Genomic DNA, 9889 nt, shown 5'->3' on the forward strand with positions numbered 1-9889 from the left:
AGTTCAGAGCATCAGGATGCACACTGACTTTTCCTACCTTCTTTCCCCAACACGTGTGGCGTGCTATCCCGTTAAAAACCTCATTTCAAGATGAAGAGCCTTGCAGTTTCACTTTACAGAACTTTTCTAGGGGTATATGAAATATTGCTACAATTACAATTGCTACAATTTATCACAGTCTTATTTTTATTTTTGTTTTTCTTTTTAAATATGCCAATATTCTACAGAAAGTGACATCTATACTGACTTTGTCTTGTCAGTACTTCAAACAATGGGGACAGTTGCAGACGGTTTTTTCAAAACCTTTTAATTGTAAACCTGTTAATATTGTTTTAATGGATTATCACAGTTCAGCCTGTGTATAATTTGTCATTATGATATAACCCATCCCACTAATGTTTGCATTTATATAATTTGCTAAATTAATATGCAATCTCAGAGTCAAAATAACTGTTTGCAAAATCAGATTGTTTACATAGATACATTAAAAGAATAGGAAATCTTAAGTAATCTTTATAGTTTTAAGGCCAAAAAAAACAACTTTATGTGCCAAAAATGCCTATCACAGTAAAGAATATGCAGAAGTGTAGACTGGTCTACCAGAATCACAACCCAAAGAGAAACTAGAAGTAGTATGTTGGTATGTATTTGTAACTGAAAGGTCTTGACAAATTCTGGTACATAATTTTGAACTATCCCTTTATATACTTCACTCTGTGAAAAGACATTCATGCTCGAATCTAAGTCTTGGTAAAAGTCAATTTCTTCCAGTTTGTATAATTTTATTAAAACAGAATTGAAATACATTTTGTGCATAATGTAAGGATTAGTAATAGAATTCTTTGCCCTAGAATGTCATGTATGTCAAAGCGCACTTTAAAATTATGAAATTAAGTAATGGAATAAAATACTCTTAAAAGTTCAAACAAGTGGTGAAGATACTCTTTTAGCTCACAAAAATCCCTGTCTCAGGGATTTTTAGACAGAAAAATCCCTGTCTCAGGTGGTTGGGGTGAGAGGCCACCAATATAGGAAAGAGCATTCTGTCCTGGTTTTGTTTTCACTTAAACAATCTTTATTGGTCAAATCATTATTATTAATCATTTCCAGAGATGGCATCCTATACTAAATGGACCTTTAACCTATCCAAGTTCAGCTGCAGATGTCCTCTCTTGGTAGCTCTGCCTAGATATTTCAGCTTGGAATATGGAAACAATTCACTTAATGCAGCCACATTAGGACAAGATACTTCACATTCCCTGGATATTTTGTTAAAGATCATGTATTTCCTTATTTCTACCCTACAGGTGCTAAATGAAATTTTCCATTTTCAGTTAGAAAATAACAGTTGCAGTGGTAAAAGGGACTTGTACTGCTTTTCACCTCCTAAGTTGTCCAACTGAAAGCTCATACTTGAGGCACATGCTTGGTGTGCCTTGTGTTGTTATTAGCAAAACTGAGACCATGGATGACTTTGTAGAATGATGGTGATGTGTTACTATGTGTACTTTCTCAGCTTGTTCCAACAGTAAATCTGTGTATTTCACTCCTGAATATTATGCCATTGTTTGACCTCTAAATGAATTTTCATAATTCTATATCAGTCTTTGGACAGGAGCAAAAAATAAAGATGTTATCAAGTAGGAGACAATCCTACTGTAAGATACTGGAACATGGACATTTTGCTGGTCATAGCACCCAGGGGAATGAGATCCTGTGTGAAGTCTGCTAGTAAGGATTAGTCTTAGCTAGTAAGGATTAGCCTTAGCTAGTAAGGGCTCGCCTGCTAGTAAGCCTGACTAGTTATTTGTTAAAAAGAATAACCAAGAAATCTTGAACTTGCTTTTTTTTTAATTTTTACTCTAATTTTATAAACCAGTTTTAAGTGTTTTTTTAAGTTTTACCCTAATTTTAAAAACCAGTTGAACTGTAACGGTGCATATGAGCTGAGATTTGGGGATTTTCATATATAATGAAAGCCAATGAGGTACATTTAAAAATGTAGTAATTTGGAGAACTTCCTGGATGCATCTGTTATTCAGTTGGGGGAGAAAATGACAGGTAGGCTTTAAAAATCCTTCCAGTTAGGTACAGTGGGTACATAGCATTTCGACTGACATATCTGCGGTATATCCTCCTACAATAAATATGTATATTTTGCAAATATTGCTGTTCATCAACCAGCCCAGTAACAAATACAGGCTTTTGCAGGGAAGAGGTATTTTTGTGACAATTTTAGAAAATGAATGGAATCTTTTTCTGAAATACTCTCATTTACAATTGCTAGAAAATTATATGCATGAGTCACAAAGTTATGATCTGTGGGCCGATTGGAAGAGTTTGATTATTTGATAACTTTATCAGATACTATTAAAATCTTAGAGAACAAAGGCATTAGATAAGGAGAAAAACAGTGATGTTTAAAGGGATTTAGGCCATAGGGAAGGGATTTATACAAGAGAGATTTCCCTCGCTGTAGTGATAGATATGAAACAGCTTGTGTTCACACTGCTCAAGACAAATCCTGTGACAGGCAGGCCTCACCTCCACTTCTTAATCCTAGCTGGCTCAGCACCTGCTCCACAACCCTTTGCAGCTAACTGGGGATGCTCTTGCATGGGATAACATTCACAATATTGGACATTCTCTTCCTCCTCACACTCTGTATTATTAGGATCTCTAACAGAAGTCAGCAGCCTTCCCAAACCTGTTTCATTTGGAGTCCCATGTTTGCATGTTACTCTCTGTTAGTTCCCGACTTGGGTATCATCCTGACCACATGACTGGGTGTCCTGCTTCCTCCTTGGCTCTGGAGACCTTACAAAATGTGAGGAAATCCTGGTTACAAGACCCTGGGACAGGGACATTTTGAAGATAGCCCCTAGGGGGAACGAGGTGGTGTGTGCACCTTTTACATGCAGAGAATCACATTTAAAGCTCTGTGTCAGGATCAGCATCACAAACAAGACTGAGCATATCCTTCTCTTAAGCCCTAATGCCAGCTGGAAAAAGGGTCACTCCTGAGCTTCTGATGCTTGTCAGCCACAGCTTTTCCTGGCTACTGTGAAGTCATTCCACCACATGTGGAATCACAGCAGAGGCCTGAAAAGCTCCACCACACTGCTGGCCCAGAAGCAGACTTCATCAGCAATTTCTCCAGCTACCTCTTGGGGCTTTGGTTGGACAACTGTGGTCATCGATGGGATTTACATTCCCATGTCACATCTCCTATAAAAGAGCTCAAATATCCTAGCTATAAGGATATTAAGGAAGGAGTCAGAGACCATCATGGACGGAATAACTGGCTGCCATGGCTTTGGGTTTGATGGGTGCTTCAAAATCCAGTTTTTTACCATTCTGGCAAATCAAAGATTCTTCTGTGACTGTGTATCAACCATTCTAAACTCTGAGATTGGGGTAGCCACAGAGGTGTACCTGAACCTAAGTTAGTTTTTTATGAGGCTGGTGGGACAGACGAGGTGACAGAAAGTGATACCTTGGTCATCCTGTAGGATGATGTATCATCCAGGGAAAAAGCAGGGAGAGAGTGAAGAAGATGTGAGACAGATGACAGGATTGTGTTTGATTCTTTACCAGAGTGGTGCTCTGTAAAACCAGTAAGCACTGTCTCAGAAAGCTGTATTATGCATTCCTTTATTTCAAAATTCAGTGAATGCCTTTTTCTCTTTTTTCATCTGAGGAGCAGAGTGTCACTGTGAAAGCAGTACTTGTTCTCTGACCTATGCAGAAGGGATGCACTGGCAGCTTATGTTTTTGCAGTGTTTGTGGACGTTTGTCTGTTCTTGATGTTCATAACTGCGAATGGCTGCGATTTATCAGTCTCACTTTGTGTTCTTGGCCAGCAAAAACCTGAGCTGTGATGCAGCTTTTTTGTCATGCAGACCTGTTCTCTGGATGTAGAGTCAGGTAAGCTGGTGATGGGAGGCTGCTGGGTACAGAAGCTGTCGCTCCCTTGTGTAGCCTGTGCCCTGCTTATTTTATCCAGCTCCCTGTCATACTTTGCCTGCCCCCAAACACAACCAGTATCCCCTGCCCTTTTCCTCCTTGCTCTCTGTCCTCAGTCAGACACAAGGAAAGCTCAGAATTTGCCACAGCACCTTTCTAGTGATGGTCCCAAAGGTCCTGCTCTGGCTATGTATGCCAGGCTGCTCTAGACCTCTGGCTGGCTGTCCTCATTGACAAGCTTCTCTTCAGGGAGTTTGGATGTTTGAGTTGACATGGCTGGCAACATGATCCTACCCTGCAGCATCAGCCAACCCAGCAGAGGTTTGATCTTGCCAAAGGTAAGGCTCATGAGGCCTCTTCTCTCCCCACACAAATGGACTCCAGTTTCCAGGTCTCTCCAGGCTTCAGGGATCCCCTCTGTGAGCGTGTGGTTTGCTTCCTTTCTCAGTGACTGAGATGAGCTGAAGTAATGACTGCTGGTTGCAGTACAGTTGTGGGTACAACTGTACAAAGAACACAAGGTCTGTCACCCAGGGAGTGCTGTGGGTGTCTGTGACCACTGTGAATTTCAGAGGACTGTCCCAAAGTGTAATGGTCCTTGACATATTGTCTGCGTGGAGCAAAGCATGAGGTAACCTTGATCTTGGTCGTGTTTCTGTTCAGAAGGAGTTTTTTTCAGAAGGCTTGCTTCAGACAACAGCCCAGGAGCAAACTAGTGTGCATGAGAGTATCAGAGAAGTGGGACCAAAGACTAAAATGAGACATTTGCCAAATTGACAGTGTAGACATGGCTATAATTTAGGGAATTTTGAAACCAATATTTTGTATCTTCTATGAAAAGCACTTGTTGTAATCTTGTGCCTTCTCACACAGTGCGTTTTGCATAACAATAATAGAGATAATTATGATAATTACAATAAAAATTAATAATAGTTGCCCTTTTTTCAGTAGATTTTAAAGTGCTTTTCAACATTGACTAATTAAGTCTAGCAATATCTTGTGAGGTGGGTAGCAGGTGTTTGCTCATCTCTCTGGATCATGTCACCCACCATGGTAGTACAGCTGCTTCTACTTAAGTCTCATTGACTTCTAAATTATCATCATGGTTTTCAGGAGATAATTTTCCCACATTCTCTGCATAGTGTGTCAAAAAGTGGAAGCCCTTTCTTACATGACTCTATTCTGAGAACACTGGAAATCTGCATGGAGAGGACTAGTGGCTAGACCTGTTATGGCTATATCCAGCATGATGGGAATGGGAGGCTGTGCAGGCATATGAACCCACAACTTGCTTGCCAAGTGAAAAGGTGCAGAGTATCTTGGGAACGAGGCATGAAAAGCCCCTAAACTGTCCAAGAAAATAGCTTCCATATAATGTTTAGTCATATGCTCAAATATATCCAGGCTTGCCCCCTAGAAAAAAAAATTAATCCAGGTTCTGATCATGCTAATTACATATACAGGGGAAAAAAAAAAAAAAAAGTCATAGAAAAAAAAATTAAAGTTTTTTTATATCTCTTCTCTCCTTTTCATTTACCCCCTTAAATGTATTTGCACACTCATGGTGCATTTATTTTATTTTCAGATGTTAGCAAAGAGATTATTCATATTGAGGCAAACTAACCGGAGATGAAACCTGTTCCTTCTAATATTCATGGAATAATCCGGACTCTTTGCAGAAAAATAAAGGGTTTTGAAAGGGATGTGAAACGACAGATGCTTGATTCAATTTTTAAAGGGTAAAGTGGAGGATGTAGGGTAAATTTTCTGAACAGTGCACAGAAGAAAACACAAATCCTGTTGTTAGTTTACAAGACATGTGGGTGTTAAGTAATAACAGGATTCCTACACAGAAATTTTTAATATGCTGCTGCACAAACTTACACCCATGCATTCAGTGAGTTTAGACACTGAAAACTGGAATGGGTCACTCAGTTCTTATACACTGTCCAAATCATTATTATCCTTCATTTTCCTAAGTAGCATGCAGCATGTTTTTTAAGAATAGCATCACATAAAAAAACCTGGTTCTAATTCTGGCCCTCAGGAAATTAATGATGATATCTCATGATCTTTGAATATGGGCAGCCTATTTGGGCCCGTGTTATGCAGATCAGGCAAGTATCTTTGCCCAGGAGAGCACTCGTTCATCTCTCAAGTCAGAAAGCACTGAAATCAGATAGTATGTAAAAGAATGCTGCCCTGAACAGGGGAATCTGAGCATTTGTGCCACATTTCTTCTGAACTGAGTGTTTACATGGTCATATGAGAAATCTTTGTTCCTCAGAACTGAAAGTTGTAGGACGAGCAAAGCACAAATCCTCCCATGCAGCAGATAAAAGGAACAAAGGTGCTACTAGAACATCTGAGTAATTTTGAATCACCGTGTTTCCAGAGATTATAGAAGACCAGACAGATAGCTTACATCTAAAATGGAGAAAAAGTATTTTATGATAACTAGTATAAAGACATAAATGATTAAGAAGTGAAAAAAAGGTGTCTCTGACTAGTATTAACAGAATTGTAAGGATTAGAGATTAATAACTGTGACGTAGATGAACTCCAGACATTTATAATTTTATTTTTTTTTAAAATCTTTATAGGTTATATATCTTTACCAAAAACTCCAAAAAGGGTGATTCCCAAGTAATCTCGACAAATATTTGAAATACAGTTTTCAAGTATCTTTACTGTATTTTAAACATATCATAAATTATTTAGCCTACTTAAACCAATATAAAATTTAAAATAAAGTACAACTCTAAAGTTATGTATCTTCTTGCTATGTGTAATGTACTGTTAAAGCCTAATAGAGTGACATATTAAAGTTTAAATTCAACCTGGTTTAGTAGTCTTCTAATACCTATTGGGAGAAAAAGTGACAAGTGTTTTTCTGCTGATTGCAGAATAAACTGCTGATTCTATGGTTGCAGAACCGCAATAATACTGTACATTACTGTATAAGATGTCCACAGTAAATAGCATCTGAAAACCTTCCTTTCCTTCAGCATGGCCCTAGTGGGGTATTCCATTACTCCCCTCTCAGGAATCAGTATTTTAATTTGAAAAAAAGTAACATAAGCAGAGTTGTAACTTGTGTCCTGGGCATCAGGGGAGTTTCTGAATTTACCTTAATTAATCTTACTGAAATTCACTTTGACTTTTGGCAGAGCAGCCAGTTAAAGAGAGAAGGGATGGGATGATATATTTTGCTAGTTCTTGAACTAGAACAGTTCAATTTTAACTCAAGGTATATAATTCAACTAAAAAAAAAAATCCTTTTTATATGCATTCAGATAAATCATTTAGTAGCATAAGGCCTTTCTGGTAGCATCAGTAAAAATATCTAATTTGAGATTCTTTACTTTTTTGAAGTTTTTTCCCTTTCTTTACATTGTTGCTTGCAGAGCACTGGGAGGCTTCTTTCCAGACATAATGTATTTTAGAGTCAATATGACATGTCTTAGATTCTTCCCTTGTAGATAACACCCTTCCCTGTACAATAAATGGCCTGGGCACTGATACATGAAAACATCCCCAATCGGAACAACTCTTAAAGCACTTGCTTAATGTTCTGTATAAGAGTGGATTCAAGCATATGCTTATGAGCTTTCAAAATTCAGGCTTGGTACCTGGCCTAGTACCTGAAAGAATAAAACTCCATGTGTCATTAACCTTCCTATCTTGCTCCCATAAAAAAGAAGATCTAGCTGATCAATTTAAATTGTGGTGACTGGCAAAAGATATAGGATTAGAAATGAAGCCAACTGCAAGTTTAATGATAGAAACCCAATATAAATCAGGCAGGATTTTAGCAGAGTTATGATACATGCTGTCAGAGGAGACTGCAGCAATCATACTTTTAATAGAGGACTGAAATAGGCTTCTTTAGTTAATTCTTATAACCCCTTTAATAAAAGAAGTAGTAGTTGCAATCTCTAATTCTTTAAAAAAAATGTTAGAATGCAGAAAGAGGAATATTGATTTAGAAGGTGGAAATTTTAACATCAGTTATTTTGGTCTGTGAAAATCATATATAGTCTGCCTGAAACAACTGCATAGAGCTGGATTAGACCTGTCTGAGGAAGCTGCTCTAGAATGATTTCAGATGTGATACAGAGCTACAGAGATGGTAGTTCTAGTTTTACTTGCATAAGTTTGTCCAAATCAAATGAAGATGTGTTTAACCTAAGAATTGTAACTCAACCGTTGCACTGTACTTTAAGCTGACATTATATAATATTTATTTTAAGCAAGGCATATTAAAAAAGTCCAAATGTGACATAATTTTATCAGAATTCATAAAGTGCAAAATTGTCATTTGCTAACTATATTGAAAGAAAATGAGTGAACGCCTTTATAGACTAATTAAAACATATAGTTTAGGCTTTTCCCTTTTGCTTTTCTTTTTTAACTAATTTATGAAGAAACTTTAGGAAAGGGAAAATACTTTTTTAAATTTTATTTCTTAATTTCTGATTATAAATAATATGTACAAGGTATGCAGTGTTCTACCTTAAATGGCGTTTTGAATGTTTATTTGCTTCATTCCTTATTCTGTTTCTTTTTCACTGTTCTGATATCCACGTATTTATGAAATCATTGCTTTCTCCATGTTTGCCCAGTGTAAAAGTCCTCTCCATTTCAGTCACATTTTATATAATTTTCCATATTATAGCATATTTTAACTGCCATTGATGGTAACTGTGGCTATGATAGCTGAAGACAGTAGTTGTTTTGCAGCATTCACAACTAGAAGGAGGGTTATCAAAGGAAATACTCAAAGTACATGCCCAATGTTACTTAAACAAAGAATAAATGTGAGGGCAATAGGTGCTAAACTGTTGCTAAGGTAGCATGTAGTGTAACCTAGTAAACAGCTGTGTGTGTAATCCTTTCCCTTCAATCTGAGAGAAGTCAGGAAGCTCAGAGGATCTTAAATTTTTATTTCACCTCCTTTCATACTCCTTATATGTACAAGACTACCCATACCTGCTTTTTAGTTTCAACATGGGCCTATTGTGAACTTCTTTTAAGTTTTCTCACTTCCTTCAGCAACTTGATGTATTTATTCTCACTTTAGAAATCTCTATTTATTTAGGAAGTCTGACTGCAAAATAAAAAGTACACAAACCAGCAAAACCCCCATATTAAAAATTCATATATTGCCTCCATGTTCTTTGTCCTCTAGGCTGCTGTTTCTTTGGAATTGGACTTTTGCTTATCTTACTCTGATAGGGAAAACAATTAGCCAAAGAAAGATTTTTAATAATAATAATTAACCAGATAACACTGCTTTCTTGGTGTTAATGACAGTATTCCCTGATACAGCATTGTTTGGTCATTTTGTTGTTTCTGTTTTCGTAAAAATTAAGGTCTCTATATATTTATTAGATGATTTAATGTGGCAGTCTGTATGATAAAGCCATCTGTTTTTCTGTAATTACCACAATATTAGGTTCAATGACTTGTGCACAGCAAACCCAGGTTTTCTAGAAGGGCTTTTAGACTTGACTGGAAATCATCATGACAGTGAAAATCCACAATTTTGAATAGCAGTTTGTTCTGATGCATAGCTATTTCAACCTCAGTTGTATGTCTTATCTCTTACTTAAATGTGCCTCAGCCTAGGATCCAACCACAGATTCTTGGAGTGACTCTTTACTAGAGTAAAAAGCTTGTGGTTATCCATTACTTTTCCTCAGCAAGTATTTATGACCAGGCACAAGTCTTTCAATATTGTCATCACTTTTTATATTCAGGACTGAGTTTTCTAATGTATATAAGGCCCTTTTTTTCACTTGTCATTTGTGTGACACACACTTCACGTTTTCAATCCCCATTTTAAAACCTGGGCAGGTGCAACTGGACACAGTCTTTCGTTGCCACCTTCACCACCATTATTTATGAAGATAAAATTCTA

The sequence above is a fragment of the Pseudopipra pipra genome, chromosome 2 (assembly GCF_036250125.1).
Source record: "Pseudopipra pipra isolate bDixPip1 chromosome 2, bDixPip1.hap1, whole genome shotgun sequence".
NCBI lineage: Eukaryota > Metazoa > Chordata > Aves > Passeriformes > Pipridae > Pseudopipra > Pseudopipra pipra.